The sequence below is a fragment of the Amblyomma mixtum genome, chromosome 8 (assembly GCF_055824585.1).
Source record: "Amblyomma mixtum isolate Tamu chromosome 8, ASM5582458v1, whole genome shotgun sequence".
Taxonomy (NCBI): domain Eukaryota; kingdom Metazoa; phylum Arthropoda; class Arachnida; order Ixodida; family Ixodidae; genus Amblyomma; species Amblyomma mixtum.
Window position 1 is genome coordinate 45,998,427 of NC_143019.1, and position 16,883 is coordinate 46,015,309.

The following is a 16,883-nucleotide window of genomic DNA, read 5'->3' on the forward strand; positions in this document are numbered from 1 at the left end:
TGTTAGCCTCCACGTTCCTCCCTCATAAATGATTACCGGTAAGATACAGCTGTTTTACGTGTTGTAAAGCACGCATAGAAGAAAAATCGATCGCTGCGTCGTTTATTCAGTAACAACCTTCGAGTCTAATCCAGACCGCGCGGCGGAAGCAACACTTCAATATTTTTATTTCTTCTTCATCTTGACCTCGAGCTGCTTGCACGGGGTCTTGTGCTCGTCGTCAGGAGAAAGCGAAGAAGCAGCTCAGATCTGAGGCGAAGCGGTGGCCTGACTTCCGATCTTTCACTAGCCGTTGTCGTCTCCGCCATCGAGCAGCTCTCAGGTCCAGCCTCCTCCTGTGAGTTGATTCCGGCTTTCAGGCTCCCTCATACAGGCAGCTTTTTAACGTAATTCATGCTTCCGGGGCAAACAGTGCTCCACGTAAGTGAGTCAGCACTGTCACTTCGCTCACTGTTGTGTCACTATTATATTTAAACCCGTCATGACATTATAAATAGAGCGGCTGGTGGTCCAAAACTGCTGCTGCATCAAGGCTATCGTTGTTTTGAATACTATGCCCCGTTACTACTTCTCTCGCCTCATTACGGTAGTGCTCTGGCCCAATCGGCAGTTGTTTTTATTTTCGATACATATTCTAAACTGCACATTGATATTGGCAGAACGTCTGTGCTAAGCGGGCCTAGTGATCCATTTTCAAGGACAACGGGAAAAGGGGATGTGGACCGCTTTGTACGCCATGCCGTGCCCATTTACGAATGCACCTTGAGCTTTCGTGAGGTCTTCTGTCTCCATGACCTTTGGGCAATGCCTTCCCTCTGCAGTTTTACCGCGCTAGCGTTAAGTAACTCGTGTCGTAGGAAAGTCGTCATCGGCGTCAACGTCTTTGACTGTGAGCGAAAAATCCACGAAAAATGCCGAGGTAAGCAGGGAAGGTATGTCACCTAGGGGTACGTGACCATGTGGTGTCAACACAACTTTTCCACTGGATTGTGAACAAACTGCGCACTGTGGCAGGTAATTTAATGATTGATCGGGAGAGGTTGCTCCGGAAGAGCAACATGGGTCGCACAAGCCAAACCTGTGGCAGCACCTGCCATCGTGGAGCAATGACGCATCGCTTCACCGCTGCGCCACTACGTCAAAGTGGTATTAGGTCTCCCAACGATCTATGAACGTTAGGTAGAGAATTACAAACCAACCAATTTCGCATATATGAGCATTAACCTATTAACGCCAAGGTGTCATAACTTTAAGGTGGATCATAAATATCCCCTCCATTTTTTTTGTTTCGCTTGTACTGCGTGCTCTAATAACTGTGAATTATGTAAAGTGACCTGAGACAGTAAGTCCTGCTTAACCAACGTCACTGCGCTGTTTAACGAAAGGGTAACACCAAATGCAATAAATATATCGTTTTGTGCACTCAGCATACATTGCAAGTTTAATATAAGGTTAAGCTACTCGACTCAATATCGCGAATTACGTAAACGTTTTTCTTTTATTTGCGGTTTTCAGCTCGATACCTCACGTCGTTTTGGTCTCGTGCTCGTCAGCGACTACTGTGCTCTCAGGTACAAGATTGGAGAGGAGGCTTCAATATGGGTCAGTAGTAAACTTCCGTTCCGTAACATTACTTCATAGTTGGTTTTGCGAATGTTTTCATTGTGACGCCTGCGCTGTATTTAGGGCAGCTGGCCTGTATCGGATCCAGAAAAAAATTGATATGCCTTTTTTTATGCTACTGCTTTCTGTTGCGTCCAGCAAGCGAAGAGGATGCTAGCATGGTCCTCATCGGTGATGACTTGAAGATGCTATCTAAGCCTTCTGGTAAGCTTCACATCGGCTTTACATCGGCTTGACGAAAGCACACTAACCTGTCTTACCGACTATGTGGGCATATTATGAGGCTGTACCCTCCGCCGTGCTTCTTGAGTTGTCCCGCTGCTGTCACTCAGTGGCTTCAGCTTTCGGCTGCTGATGCCACGGTCGGGGGTTCGAACACCAGTCTCGTCAACCTCATTTCAATGGAGTGAAAATGCAAGAATACCCTTGAGCTGTGCGCGTTCGGTGTGAGCGTCCATGAGAACTCCAGATGGTGGGACTTAATTCGGAGAACACCACAATGGCATCCCTCATAGCCAATGTACCGTTACGGGCTGTGAAATCCCGGATACCGCTTCTTGATTTGGTGTCAAGGAAATCACGCTACTCAAACCAAGAAATGGGTCGCACGAGAGAGTTCACGTTTCGACGATTGTACCTTCATAGGTGAGCGTGTGTTTCCATGGCTCTCAGGCACATAGAAACAGTGGGCCCACACGTACGGGGTGCAAAAATTATCCTACAAATTTTTTACCCCTAGATACGCTGTGGCCGATGCTAGATGTATCTGTACCCATTCTTATAAGGCGGGCTTACATCTTGGCATACGCTGCGAGAAGGAGCGGTGAAAGAATGAAGAAGAGAGCTCGTGACGTAATGAGTGACGTCACTTTTTGGGTCAAGTTAGTAATTAGCATGAGCGTGGATTGTTGTCTTGAGGTAACGCGCCGTTTCACTTAATTCTGACCACTGAGCTCGACGCGTTACACACGATGCCTCTGAAAACAGAAACGCGACCTTCAAAGCTGTAAAAAGTAAAAAAGAAAACTGCCGCAACAAATGCAGCCACAGGTCGGGGATTCTCTCGCAAACACTTAATTTTTTTCTGTCACCTTAATGGTTGGGCCCTACGGTGACTTGCATCTTACAGCGTTTCAGATGGAAGGCGCTCTTTATTTAGTGTAAATGATAATAAAGTAATATGCTCTTTTCAAATTTATTACCATTTTTTTTTTTACATTCGTTGCACGTAGCGCTGAGGCATTTGAGCTATACCTATCTCAATTACCTGCTAAAACCATTGATGTGTCATCTTATATGATAAAAAAAAATAGCTCCCGTTCATTCTTCAGAACTTTGACCTCATCTTTTCCTCTGCTTCAGATCACGATGAACAGTAAGTAATGCTGGAAATTATTCCATTCCATCGTTCCATGAGGCTGCTTTTCTCTTGTAGTCGTTCGAGGTGGCCGTGCCGTGTGCACATCTTCTTTATGCGTCGTCTTTAGGAACATTGTGTGATGCGTTTCAAGGTGAATTCATGAGCTTAAATAAGCCGGCCTCGTAAGCTGCCACCTAGATCCTTTCGGCGTCGAATTTATGAGCGTATCTGCCAATACTATTCAATACCTTTTTCAGCCATAAGTGAATCGAAAGTTAAAGTTCTACTTACGTTTCCAATGAGTCCCGTATAAGTCCCGCGGTTATTGAAGCCTTATCTGGATCTATCTTGTACCTAATGCGTGAACAGTTTTTCTCTCAGCTATAATCGCGTGCAGAGAGCCATATTTGACACAAAGACCCTTGATACTGAATTAACTTCGCCGGCCTGAAGGGAAGGCTGGACTAAGCAAGACTGCACTGCGTCCAGGAACTGGCACTTTATTTGTGCCTTCTTGCTTCAGACAGCGTTGGCTTGTGGCCGAAATATTGCCTCAGAAGAACGAATTCGCCTTCAGGTGAGGCTCAACTGTGGAGGTTACATCAATGCTCTTTATTCCTTCTAAATATGCCGCCAAATAAATTTGTCTAACAAAACAATGAGCACTTGTCTTAGAACTCCCCTTCGCATCCAGCAAGCTGCAGGTAGCGATGAGAATGAAATTCAGCAATGACGGATGCGGGATCTAAGACGACGATGATATCATAGGCTTGATGGCGTGGCAGCATTCTAGAACAGTGAAACCATGCCTTGCTACCTTATCAAATCATCTCAAGGTTTATCTACAGTCAGCGCCCCGCATTTCATTTAACTACCTCAAAAATCTCACAGGATGGCTAGCCATTGCAACGAGAGTGTGTTTACTTTGGCGGCGCATGTTTTCTCCTGCACATAATTGCCACGACATCAGCTGCACCTACACTGGTTCTTTGGATATGCGGAATCATGACATGCAATGCGTTTGCGGCCAGCGTTCCCAGCGCGTTCGTCTTTTTTTTTTTTTACCCTCCGCCCGTTTGCGGACTTTGGCCTCTGCCCAAGCAGCACAGGTAAGTTGCTCAATATTGTAAATGGGTGGTTTCAGTCTTGTCCTTTGTAGGACCGGCAGTTACCAATTTGTGTCCAATATTGGCCCGATTAGCTGTACTGCTGAGGTTGCGTACGTATACTGTCCCGAACACTAAGCTCCTCCTCGAATGCATGCATGGGCGCATAGTACTAGCATTTGCTTATCCAAACAAGCATCCAAATTACGTTGCAAATGTTAAGCAAAGTTGACTGTCTGAAGTTGGTTTTAGTTCACAGGAGTTTAACGTCCCAAAGCGACTCAGGCTATGAGGGGCGCCGTAGTGAAGGGCTCCGGAATTTTCGACCACGTGGTGTTCTTTAACACGCACTGACATCACACAGTACACGGGCCTCTAGAATTTCGCCTCCATCAAAGTTCGACCGCCGCGGCCGGGATCAAACCCACATGATATCGCGCAAAAGGAAAGCAATGCAATATACGTGCTCTACGCAGACGACACGAGGATCTTTTTTACTGGTAAAAATGTAAACACACTATTATTAAAAGCCCAAAAAGAGCTTGCAATAATTTGGGATTGGTCAAGTAAGAACTGTTTAAAAATAAATGGCAATAAATCTAAGGCCATATTATTCATGCCTAGAGGGAAGCAAGCACAGATAGAAGAAAAGTTGGTTCTTGGAGGTGCACCCATAGAAATTTTTAAGAAGCATAAAATTCTTGACGTGACCTTTGCTGCTGACATGTCATCGAATCATCACATTCAATCATTATCAAAGACACTATCTACGTCAGTCGGCGCACTAGCACGGTGCCGTCATTTTCTTCCAGATAGAGCAAAACTTCAAATTTATCAGGCACTGTTTTTTCTCTCACATAAATTACTGTACACTGGTTTGGGTCACAACCACGCAAACAAATATTCAAACACTGCTCCTTCTTCAAAAGAAAGCACTTCGTTGCATTGCAAATGCGTCCGATTTACATTTATCTGCACCACTGTTTACACGATATAACATAATAAGTGTCGAAAAAATTTACGAGTTACAACTACTGTACTCCAACTTATTTTCCGATGAAAAGTTGAAGAACCTCTCAAAATTCCTTTTGCAGTTGCAGAAACAGAAAAATGATTGTCGTACCCCTGGATCTGAGACATGGCTGATACCACGCAGATGTACAAATTATATGCTACAGTCGCTCACGCACAACTTGCCGTGCTTGCTTACCAAAATACTGTCTGAAAATTTTCACTTAAGCGCATGTAATAGAAAACAGACACGTGAAATTTTTTCCCCATCGCAGTTTTTGTGCAGCTAATGGTATTCACTGTATTTTCATTGCCTTTATGTTTTTCGTACTGTATACTTTCTTGTGCTCTGTTTTGATGTGTTACGATTGTGTTTCGATCAGTAAATTTATGCGAAATTGTAACTGCACATGTGTTCAGAATTTTGTGTTGGCTCTATGCTGCTGCCTTGTACGGGCATCAGGCACCCTCAAGCTACCAATGGCAGCTTTTTTGCCTCATAACCCCCAAGGAGTCGTTGGAAATAAAGTTTTGAATTTTGAATTTTTGAATATTTCGGGTTTGCTGCTGTGTCCGAAGTGTGGTTAAAGTGATTGGGGTAAGTGAGACGTGCGTGTTCTTAAACTCCCTGCGGCTCCAGCAAAAGGATAGTATTAGGCACTACAACGGTTTAATTGTCGGAAGGGTAGTGGATCGGGCTAGTTGGTGCAGTTTTGACTTTTTTCGAAGCGCAAAAGCAACAAGGACGCAGGCCGCCGCGGTGGCTCAGCGGCTATGGTGCTCGGCTAAAAGACGCGGGTTCGATCTCGGCCACGGCGGCTAGAATTTCTTTGGAGGAGAAATTCTAGAGGCCCGTGTACTGTGCGATGTCAGTGCACGTTAAAGAACCCCAGGTGGTCGAAATTTCCGGAGCCCTCCACTACGGCGTCTCTCATAGCCTCAGTCGCTTTGGGACGTTAAACCCCATAAACCAAACCAAACCAAACAAAGACGCAGAGGGAACAGACAGGGACGAGCGCTACTTCCAACTGTTTATTTCGTAAAACCGCAAGTGCTTTAAACAGTTCTCGAACGCTTTTATGGCACGGCAGTAAACTGCACATGCGAGATTACACAGTATAGCTGCCGAGACTAACACAACCAAGGAGATAAGTGCACGATTACGTTGATACCCTGAGGAAGGCAAGTTCTTTTTTTGACACTTGTGTAAGCTCACCGTCTATTTCATTGTCAAAAAAAGAACTTGCCTTCCTCAGGGTATCAACGTAATCGTGCACTTATCTTCTTGGTTGTGTTAGTCTCGGTAGCTATACTGTGTAACCTCGCACGTGCAGTTTACTGCCGTGTCATAAAAGCGTTCGAGAACTGTTTAAAGCAGTTGTGGTTTTACGAAATAAACAGTTGGAAGTAGCGCTCGTCCCTGTCTGTTCCCTCTGCGTCCTTGTTGTGATAGCACTTCTTAAAATGTCAAAATTGTCGGAAGTGCAGCAGCTGCAGTGGTGTGCAGCGAAAAATCACGAGCACGACTCTGGCAGTTGCTGCTAAGAGAGCAACGTAGGGGGGAGTTTGGCCACCTAGGTCACGTGACTTTGCGGCGTCAACACAAACTGCCCTCGTATAGTGAGCGAACGGCCCACCGTGGCAGGTGGAAGTTCAATTAAGTGATTTGTAGCTGGGGAACAGCAACCTGAGTGGTACAAGGCTCACCATTTGGAGCACCTGCCATGGCAATGTAGTGACGCATCGTTTAACTTCTTCCCTAGTGCACCAGGAGGGGTATGAGGACTCCCACGGATCCGAGAGTCCTGGGAATTAATTACGATAAGTGTCCCCTCAATTTTTTCCTTCTTTTTTGTTGGTCAGGTCGGTCAGTGTGAATGCTTGCTGGTGTAAAATGGGTGTATACTGTAAGCTCGGAGGCTGAAGTCACTGAATTTTACCACTGACTTTTTCGGAGGCCAATTTGCGACGCCATCTGCTAGTGATTTGTAAATCGGCTCTCTTCACGAACACTAGTTCATTCCGAGTGGCTTCTTCTAGAGAGCAGCAGGGGCAACATCTGCGGAAACTGTGGAGTGTCTGCCTGCTAAAACACTTTAAACATAAGGTGCTAGCAGACGAGGGAAGTTTTTGTGCTTGTTATGCCAAATGTACCGCAACAGCAATTTGTATTATTCATTTGCCTCCGAGAAGAGGTCGCAGTTGCTAGACTAATATTAAGCTTGTTACAATGCTTTCCGGCTTATTTCCTTCGACACATTGAAAGCATTTTCAATCAAATCGCTAGAATTTCCACACATTCAATGCCTCCGATGACGCCACCCGCAACGTCATCATGAAAAGTTGAGTAAGTTGCACGTGGTATTCGATCCAAAACAAGCCATCTGCTTGGTTTGCCTTGGTGCTGTCATTATCGGGCAAATAAACTCTCAGAGCACCGCGAAATCTTCACAGGGTTTTTCGCTCTGTGACTCGAGCCTCAGCGATAGCTGTTTGTGGTGGGGGATATAATACAACTTATGTATTAATATTAGAGCGAGATCTCTACTCCTGGGGGTACAGCTTCTGATTTTGATGTTGCTGAGACAATGACCTCCAATGCCTCATAAGGACAAACCGAACGTGACGTCGTAGGGGTTTGCGCCCAAGTCATAACATTGTGATCACGGGATCATATGACTACGACCACTGGGTATATGACCCTTGACATTTGATTTGATACTGTGGAGACCATGCTTAACAGAGCTCTCGATCGTATAACAAGGTTCAAGCCACGTTAAACCCCAGCCATTGTTTTTTGTCTTCTGTGGTGCACTGTACGTGACGTCTCTGTGCTCTCACTTGCGGCGTCAGTGTGTTCTAATCTTAAAGCATGGCGCATGTCTTTGCACGTGGCTGTGGCATCATTACTGACGTCACTGCATGCTGTCCAGTTAGCGTGGCGCTGTGTGACGAAGGAAAACAAGCGAAAAAACGTTTGCGATCGTAGGTCAAGAATAATTGTACGCGAATAGGGCGGTGAAGTCTAGCTGTGTTCTCAGAGGGATCTCGAGGAGGTGATGCTGTGTACATTCACGCACGAATGGCGCCAACATTGCAGGAGCCCGAGAAGCGTCGTTGTGGCCATCGTCTTCTGCGTGCTCTTCGTTGGCCTCGTCGGGCTGGCCGCCTCGATCGTTATCGCAGTCGCAGGCGGCATGGACGGTAAGGACCGCTACGTGCCATATCTAAACACATAGTTCTTTTAAAAATGGTCTATAGACAGTCGAAAGACTTTTTATAGACTCTGCCTTCTTGTCGATATTTATTTTTGTCTGTTCATAGTCTACAGGCTGTCTAAAGACAAAAGTGTACTAAAAGTGAATGGCTAATAAATCTAGGATTTGTCTATAAGATTTGTATTGACTACAGGCTGTTCTCTAAGATCTGTCTATAGCGAGTCTATAGACTTAATGGACAGAAGTCTATGAGCAATCCGGCGTCATCGTCAGTGCATGCGCAAATATGTCAGCTCTTTATCAGAAAGAGTGATTGAAGCGGAGCTAACACATGCTTCTCCCCGATGCTTCTCATACGGGTTCCTACTTTGCAAGGTTCAGTATCATGAAAATCTCAGAGTTATTCCCATTCAAGTTAATCTCTATGTATAAAAATGCTGTTTCAACTAAGAATGATCTCCTTTTATCAAGTTTCAACCTCATTCGTTCGGTTCCATCTGATAACACACGGAACAAAATGTCATGGTCCGTACCTTTCTGCCGCACTACATACGGTAAGCAGTCACTGACATATAGTCTACCACATTACCTCAATATTCTACACAAGAACAACATCATACTTGAAAAGACTTCACGGCATAAACTAATAACACTTATTCCTTTGTTTGAAAGTGCATAATTTTGACATAATGATTAGAACATGTATATATAGCTTTGTGTATCTTCTTTCTACTTGATTTGTATCTGGGTTGATTATAAATGCGTTTCCTGTACATAAAAAGTTTTGAGCAGTTTCTTTTGTCAAATAATGTCTAGTGATAATAGGGACATAACATCATGCAAATGTTAATGTATATATTTTGGGGCTCTATTTCTTTTGTGCTTGTGAGTGCGCTCTTCCACTGCTGTTGTGATTAGCTGCTAGCCTATACCGCCGGCAGAGGGCGCAGGGTGGCCCTCAAGCTTCACCAACGGAGCTTTTTGCCTTACGTCCTCTCTCCTCTGTTACTAATGTAACCTTGTGAGAGTTAATAAAGATCCATGTATATATTATATATCAACTCCGATTCAATGATGTCGGGGGTCACACGTTGACTATTATTTTTTCTGATGACGGTGCTAGTAAGGTCCGGGGAACATTCTTCACACGCAAGGCAGTGGGCGGCCAGAAGGCCTTCAAAATCTTTTCTTTCAAAGGCATTTTCTACGTTTTTGGCATGCTCCCTCAACCTGTCATTCAGGCATCTCCCAGTTTGGCCGACATATGTTTTACCACAGTTTAAAGGAATTTCATATACTACGCCTTCTGCGCATTCAACAAAGGGCCGCCGATGCTTTTTTCCACAGTTCTTTTGCTTCGCTGTCTCACGATCAGTCATCTTGCACAGCTTTGACAGCTTGTGAGGAGCAGAGAAGACGACTTTCACGTTGTACCGCTGCGCTACCTTTTTCAGCTTGTGTGACAGTTTGTGAATGTAAGGTACAACAGCTACCTTTTGCCTACGCTGCGCGTGGGCGTCACACTTACTCACGTCAGTGCCTAGCACAGTTTATGCCTAGCACAGTTTCACTGTTATGCCTAGAACAGTTTCACTGTTATGCCTAGCACAGTTTTTAAAACAAAATCTAGGGATGCTATTTCGTCAGTCTTCAACAACCATCCTAGGTATCCTTGACTAAAGTCAAGACCCGCGCAAAGAAACTTTGCGAACGGTTAACCCTTTCAGAGCTTGTGAAGGCGATCGATAACAGCAAGAAAAACTTCTTAAATGTATTCTTTAGCGCGAAAACCCATAACTTAGAAATGCCACTAAGGACTATTGTCTCTGAATCTGGAACATGACAGCATTCTGTCTCAGGTTTTTTTGCAACGACAACTGAAGCTTTTGCCCGTGGACGATCCGTTTCTGGTTATGAACTCTAACCAGGTTATACAACTCTTCTCCCATAATCATGACAAGGGCTGCCAAGCCTTCTCAGTCGACATTAAAGGCCTTTTTTATTCTTTATCTCACAAGCTAATCCTTGAATTGCTTTGAGCACTCTATTGACAAATTTGGCTGCATTGCCTCCCAGAACGCAGGTGGAGTTCCAGTTCAAGGTTTTTTAGAGCTTTTAACCTTTTATTTAGAGTCAACTTACATCCAGTTTGAAGGGACACCGCACCTGCAAAAGCAGGGCGTATGCATCGGGTCTTGCATTGCCCCAGTCCTGAGTGACCTTGTAAGTGCTCATTTAGACCGTCTTTTAATCCCATCCTTCAAAGACCAAAACGTTCGTAGGGTCTTTAGGTTTGTAGATGATTTTTTAGTTGTTGTTGATTGTGACGTGCAGGCAATTGAGCGTGCTGCTAGAAAGATATTGGGCACCTTTGGAACAGCGATGAGGCCTCTTTACCTAACCCATGAACTCCCAGTGAACGGCAGAATTAGGTTTTTGAAATCAGGCTCCACTTTAAAGGTGATGGCGTCTGCTGAGGCTATGAACCGCGCGCCAAAAAACCGCTTCTGCCATTCAACTCTGGACACTCAAAGCTCGTTAAGCGAGCCATCGCCACCTTCTGCTTTAAAAACGCCCTTAGCAAAAGTTGCCCGCATCTCGCCGCAGAACCGTTCAACCATCAAGCTGATAGGCTGAGCAGTGCCGGTTATCCGCAGCACCTTCTCATTTCGGTTGCTGAAGGCTTACTCAAAAAGTTGCGCACTGACGTGAGTAAGTGTGACGCCCACGCACAGCGTAGGCAAAAGGTAGCTGTGATACCTTACATTCACAAACAATCAGAAGCTGAAAAAAGTAGCGCAGCGGTACGACGTGAAAGTCGTCTTCTCTGCTCCTCACAAGCTGTCAAAGATGTGCAAGATTGATCGTGAGAGAGCGAAGCAAAAGAACTGTGGAAAGAAGCATCGGCGGTCCTGTGTTGAATGCGCAGAAGGAGTAGTATATGAAATTCCGTTAAACTGTGGTAAAACATACGTCGGCCAAACTGGGAGATGCGTGTATGACAGGTTGAGGGAGCATGCCAAAAACGTAGAAAATTCCCTTGAAGGAAAAAATTTTGAAGGCCTTCTGGCCGCCCACTGCCTTACGTGTGAATAATGTCCCCCAGACCTTACTAGCACCGTCATCAGAAAAAATAATAATCAACGTGTAACGCGCGAAATCATTGAATCGGAGTTGATATATAATCGGGAAGAAGCATGTGTTAGCTACGCTTCAATCACTCTTTCTATCAAATAGCTGACATACTTGCGCATGCACTGACAATGACGCCGATTTGTTCAGAGTGCATATATGTTCGCACGATTCGTCGGCAATAAAAGTTGGAAGTTCAGCGCCGTCCTTGTTGCCTCGTCTAGTCCTCGTCTCGTTGCGCTGCCACTTATTTGTTCAAGACATGCACCAACAGGCCCAATTTTCCACGTTAGAAGTCTATGGACACTCCACCGACTGTCTAAAAAAATTTTTTTATGGGAGGTGGGCAACGCCATTCTGGTAGGGGGTCCCTGGATATGAGAAGTAATTTAGAGGGGTTTAGGGTGGGAAAAATGCAACATTTGTGAACAAAAATAAAATCTAAGAACCTGTAGACATTCCATGTGGACGCCTCCTCAACAGACTACCAAATACATACCGGCTTTCAGCTCGACCGAGGCTGGAGCACCCGATCACCCTGGTTGAGAGGGAAACGTATCTTTTCTAATTTGCTCCTTGCACGTTTGTCACACTTCATCGAGGTCGTTGATTATATGTTTTGTGAATATCTTCATATATCAAAAGGATAGCATAAACTGTAGTGGCTGCTGCATGGGTCACCGTCAAAAGTGAGGTTTTAAATAAGACTTCTAGGGTGAGCACCAAAAAAATATTAATGTTTAGAGTAAGTGAATCAGAACGCGCCTATTGTTGAGATTTTAACTTTTGTGATCAAAACAAAGAAAAAAACATTAGACCTTAGCGTCCACGTTGCAGCGGTAAAATTAGCCAGCTTACTAAAATGCAGGTCATCAACAATCGTGCTCAAAGCACTTGCTACGCGCCGCCGCGGGTATTAGGTTCCAGACTTAATTCAACAGTCGTTGCAGAAGTGACAGTTTCCGCTAAATGCTTATGCGTCACTAAGGCAAAAATAACTTTCTAGGACATTAAACTTTCCTCAGGGAGCTATGTGGTTAAGATATAAGGCTGTGAAAAAAGTCACCTAAGTCAAGCTGCCACGAAATATTGCAATTCTGCTGAGTCCGGTCAATATACCGCCTCATCGTACCGCCTCCCTATACTTCCGACGAGATAGTGATCAAAAGCGTCACACGATGGCGCAGGTGGCTACAGCACTGAGAATGAGTACGTGCCTGATTTCGGTGACTCTGGAACGGGCGACAGCGGACCAACTGAGATGACGGGGTCTCCTGTGATCGTTGAAATTATGATCCGGGAAGAACAGCGCACGACGACTACACCTCAGGACGCCACGCCTACGTCACCAGAAGGTGAACATTGAATTGTTTATTACCCTTCCCGTTGCGTTTCGTCCCTCAGCGTTTCTTTCCATGGTCACTGACATGCATCGACGCATCACTAACATTCTCGCACGGATCATTTTTCCTCGGTAAATTAAGTTTGCTGAAACTTAGCTTTACAGACGTGAGCAGATAGGCACGTTGCCAGACACACTAAGAATCACACTAGTTATCTGCATAGTGGCCGTAAGGAGGAGGGCATGACTGATTCGTTGCCTATTCATTACTTGGGCGCGCTCAATGCAGAGCAGATATAAGAATGGCTGCATTCTAATTGCGTAGCTCAAAAATTAGCTACGGAACACAGATAAATTGTACACTATCACGACGTTTGATTACGCGCTGATAACATGAGCTACGGGCATTCATACCATTTTGTTCGTGTGCTTTAACATTCACTGGGTATCTGTTCTTCTTATTTCCCTGTTGTTAGGTTTATTACTTCGTTCTATATTTTTATGTATTCATCTAATTTTACAATGTACTTCATTTTTCTTTTCATACCATTCGGCCTATCGTGTACGAAAGTGTTCAAAATGTGATGACCCTTCCCCCCCCCCCCTTTACACAGGGCCCTACGGGCCTGTAATGTATTTCAAAGAAACAAATAAATAAAAATTTAGGGCTGCCGTTTTCAAGCTCTGGGAACTCGTTCACCGTGGAAATTCTCGCTGAGCCGAAAAATCTCCCTCATACCAACTCTTGCTTAGCCTGTGCCTTAACTTTCGTTGAGAAAATAATTCGTTGTAAGTTTACCGGTGAAACAAAAGACTGGTAGTTGCAATGGGATCGCTACCTGGCACAGTGCCAGCTAGAAAATTATAGAGTGCGTTCCTGCGAGCCTGTCATATGGGCCTCTATTTGGCCTACTACAATATCTCGGCGCTGTCGACGAAGATAGGCGCGATACATTATCCTTTACCGACTGAAAAAAGTGTACCGGGGGATTAGCCAGTGTTTCCGCTTTCTTTTTTCGCTTCATTACATCGTATTCTCTTCCATTCGGCGTTCTCAAGTGTCTGCAGCCTTATTGCTGTCGCCGCCAACACCGGTGCTCATGTGAGCACTTCAGTCGGCACACATTCAATGCGCGATTGAATACGCGAGGTTGCATGGCCAACAGCGTACGCCAGTCTCGATGCTTGCTTCAACCGTCCTGATTCCTCTTTCTAAGGGACTCGGTCAGAACCGGCAGGCATTGCGGCATTTGGCTAGAATACCGCCCCGGATGGGGGCTTTTGGTGAAATATTGCTTGGTAAATATCGTAGGGCAACACCAGAACATATCGATAGCTAACGCACACGATGACTGCAATGATGCATATCTCATGCAGCGCTGGATTGCTATTTTTCCTTGTAAACCTAGCGAATAAGATTTTGCTGCGTCCAGAAAATGAGCCATGCAACGTCAACACTCTGAACTGAACTACCTGACTGGTTGTGTGGGGCGTTCGCAGCTACGTCCCGTACGCCGGCCGCTACAACAACGAGGGCTACAACTACGACGACCACCACTACAAAGAGCACTGTGCGGCCTAAACCGCGCCGTGGTAAGCACATTTGCTGCGTTTCTTTTGACGACAGAGCGCTAACGTCAGCTGATAGCACTAGGAGAGAGCTTGTACGACCTTTTGAGATAACGGCTGTTACCTAATGGTTTTTGGTATCCTGACTCGTATATTCTTTGCAGGGTGTTCATCTTTTTCCAGTTGTTTCACTGAACATTGGTGTTGCGCCGAAGTCAAGATATCAGCCATTCGTTACACGTCAAACAACGTATCGAACATGACTGCATGTGTGTTTACTGAACGGTGAAGGATAATCTAGAGAAAGAAAAAACACGAATGCACAAGAAGTACTCAACAAATTCTATATGAAAACGTACATAATGAGGCCTGTTCGTGTTCGAATGTGACCCGTGAGGACAATAATCACCGGCGCCTTGCGCGGGCGGAAGCACTGGTTCGCCACTATTGATCGAAACCCGGCGTATTCTGCGTGGGTGCCTCCGGACCGCCCCACCATGGGGGAACGGTACACGTCCGTAGTCGTCCACCAATCCAAAACAGTGAACAGTCATACTTTCCGATCCCATGACATAACACACGCGCAGGGGGTCGCCATTGCGTCGTCTGCATCTCATTCCACTTCCAAAGCAATTATTTTCCGATTCCAGAGGGGCCTGTCGGAACGTCGAACTTGGCTGGGTACCGTACCTAGCCTATCGCCTTCTCCAAAACAGCGTCTACACCGGGGACCCCGCTCACCGGCGTATCGGTTGGGCTCCTGCTCACATGGGCCTTGAGTGAAATGAAGGCGGCTGACGCCACCGCCCGCACGCTATCTCACCTGGCATTTCCCTCCGACCTCGACGATCAGGAACTCGAATTCTACCATCGGGCAGCTGTCCGCACTGTGCGGAGAAGTATTCGGACATCTGCCACATGGTGTGGGCCTGCCCCTCCAACCATGCTGTCCCCCCTCACGCCAACCCAACCCGGGAGTCCTGGTCGCCCCTGCTCGGCTGCTCTAGCCTACAGGCCCAAAAGGCCGTGGTTGAGCGCGCCCAGGCAGCGGCCGACGTCATTGGGGTCTCGTACTAGGAACTCCAACTAGTGTTTGTGAGGGCCGGCCCCTTAAGAGTCGGTTCAATCATACTTCCCTGTACCAGTAAGTCTTCATCACCATCAGCTAGAGCAATTATATTTTCCTGATTGTGGGCATGTTAGATGCCTCAGAAACTCAACGCTCGGCCAATGAGTGCCATTCTCTGTGGAAAGCGCATAAATGAGTGTACCTTGCTATAAGGCGCAAGGCACATACGGCAAGCTAGAAGTCGAACGAATAAGTTTTGCACTAACGTGTCTAGTGCGAGTTCTCCCGCCTTCTGTTTAGCATTGCCTCTGGTCGAAGAATGATCGCGATTGAAGGTACTGATAAAAGCAATCATACGACGATGCGTATGAATAGAAAGAATAGAAGAACCTGGATTGTCTTCCACCATGATCGATGACGAGTAGGTCCAGTTTCAAAGAAAACAATCTGCTTGGTTTGCTAAGAACGTACTATGACCAACGAATTAAACTCGAAGAAAAACCCGGTGGCAAAAAAGAACACCAATGTATTATATCCTGGAATGAAAAACCATGTGAGGTTGATTAACACCTCTGACGAGGAGTCTTCGCGCCATTGAAGTTATGATAATCTCAGCTAGCACTGAGCTCCCTCTGGCTAAGAGCTTCTTGTTTTGCTGGTCGTGACTCAGTTGTCTTGCTCGTGCTTAGTAGGTTTGTCTTCACCGAGCGAAGGCGTAGGCTTATTTTCTGGCCTCATGTGTTCGCGCCATAGCCGGGTGCGTCATGATTGGGACATGAAGGGTGAGCTGCTTCCTAGTTATCGTGTCGATTTGTCTCGGTTTTGGACGAGGTAAGGGTAGAGCCGAGGCCCGGTGTGGCCAAGTCAAGCTGTTGCTGAATGCTGTGGCGCGATCCAAGAAAGTTTGTTCGGATACTTCGGCAAGCCATAGGCTCCGGTGGTTCTGGTCGTGATGTTGATGGAATCGGGCAATAGTGCGTTCCTTAGTATGCGGAATTTGGAAGAATATGACAGCATAACGGCAGGTGAACAAATGGTTGTAGAACTGGCACGCTTTAGTTGACATATCTGCGCTCCGCCACTTTTTGCGTCTTGATATTTTCCTATGGTAATGTTGTCTCCAGCTTTGATGCAGAAGGTTATTTAACGTGCCACCTCAGCGAATCGTTTAAGTGGCGAGTGACAAGGTTGAAATACATGCATAAGCGTGGATGCTTGCCCCTCCGCTACCAGGGACAGCTGCCTGTGCTTACAGTGACTTCTAGACATGTGCATAAAGAGTTAGCTAAATATTTCATCCATTACATTTTGCCGTCACACGCGTGACGTGGACGCTCCATGGGTGCTACCTCAGAAGGTACTCGGCTGCCGGCAACATTCTTTTCCTTCACTTTTTTAAAATAAATAGTACCACCACCACCTTTCTTTCCCAGGCCGGGAGCTGGTATGCACC

At 45.9% G+C, this 16,883-nt stretch overlaps 1 long non-coding RNA gene across 1 annotated transcript; it reads left to right on the forward strand.

Annotated features, from left to right (window-relative positions):
• The first annotated feature begins 1,468 nt into the window (after nucleotides 1–1,468).
• Nucleotides 1,469–16,695, forward strand: LOC149332267 (uncharacterized). The gene is made up of 6 exons (XR_016285177.1): nucleotides 1,469–1,602; nucleotides 1,762–1,827; nucleotides 8,201–8,304; nucleotides 12,638–12,805; nucleotides 14,293–14,385; nucleotides 16,664–16,695. It is a non-coding gene; the product is annotated as an uncharacterized LOC149332267 (long non-coding RNA).
• Nucleotides 16,696–16,883: the final 188 nt, after the last annotated feature.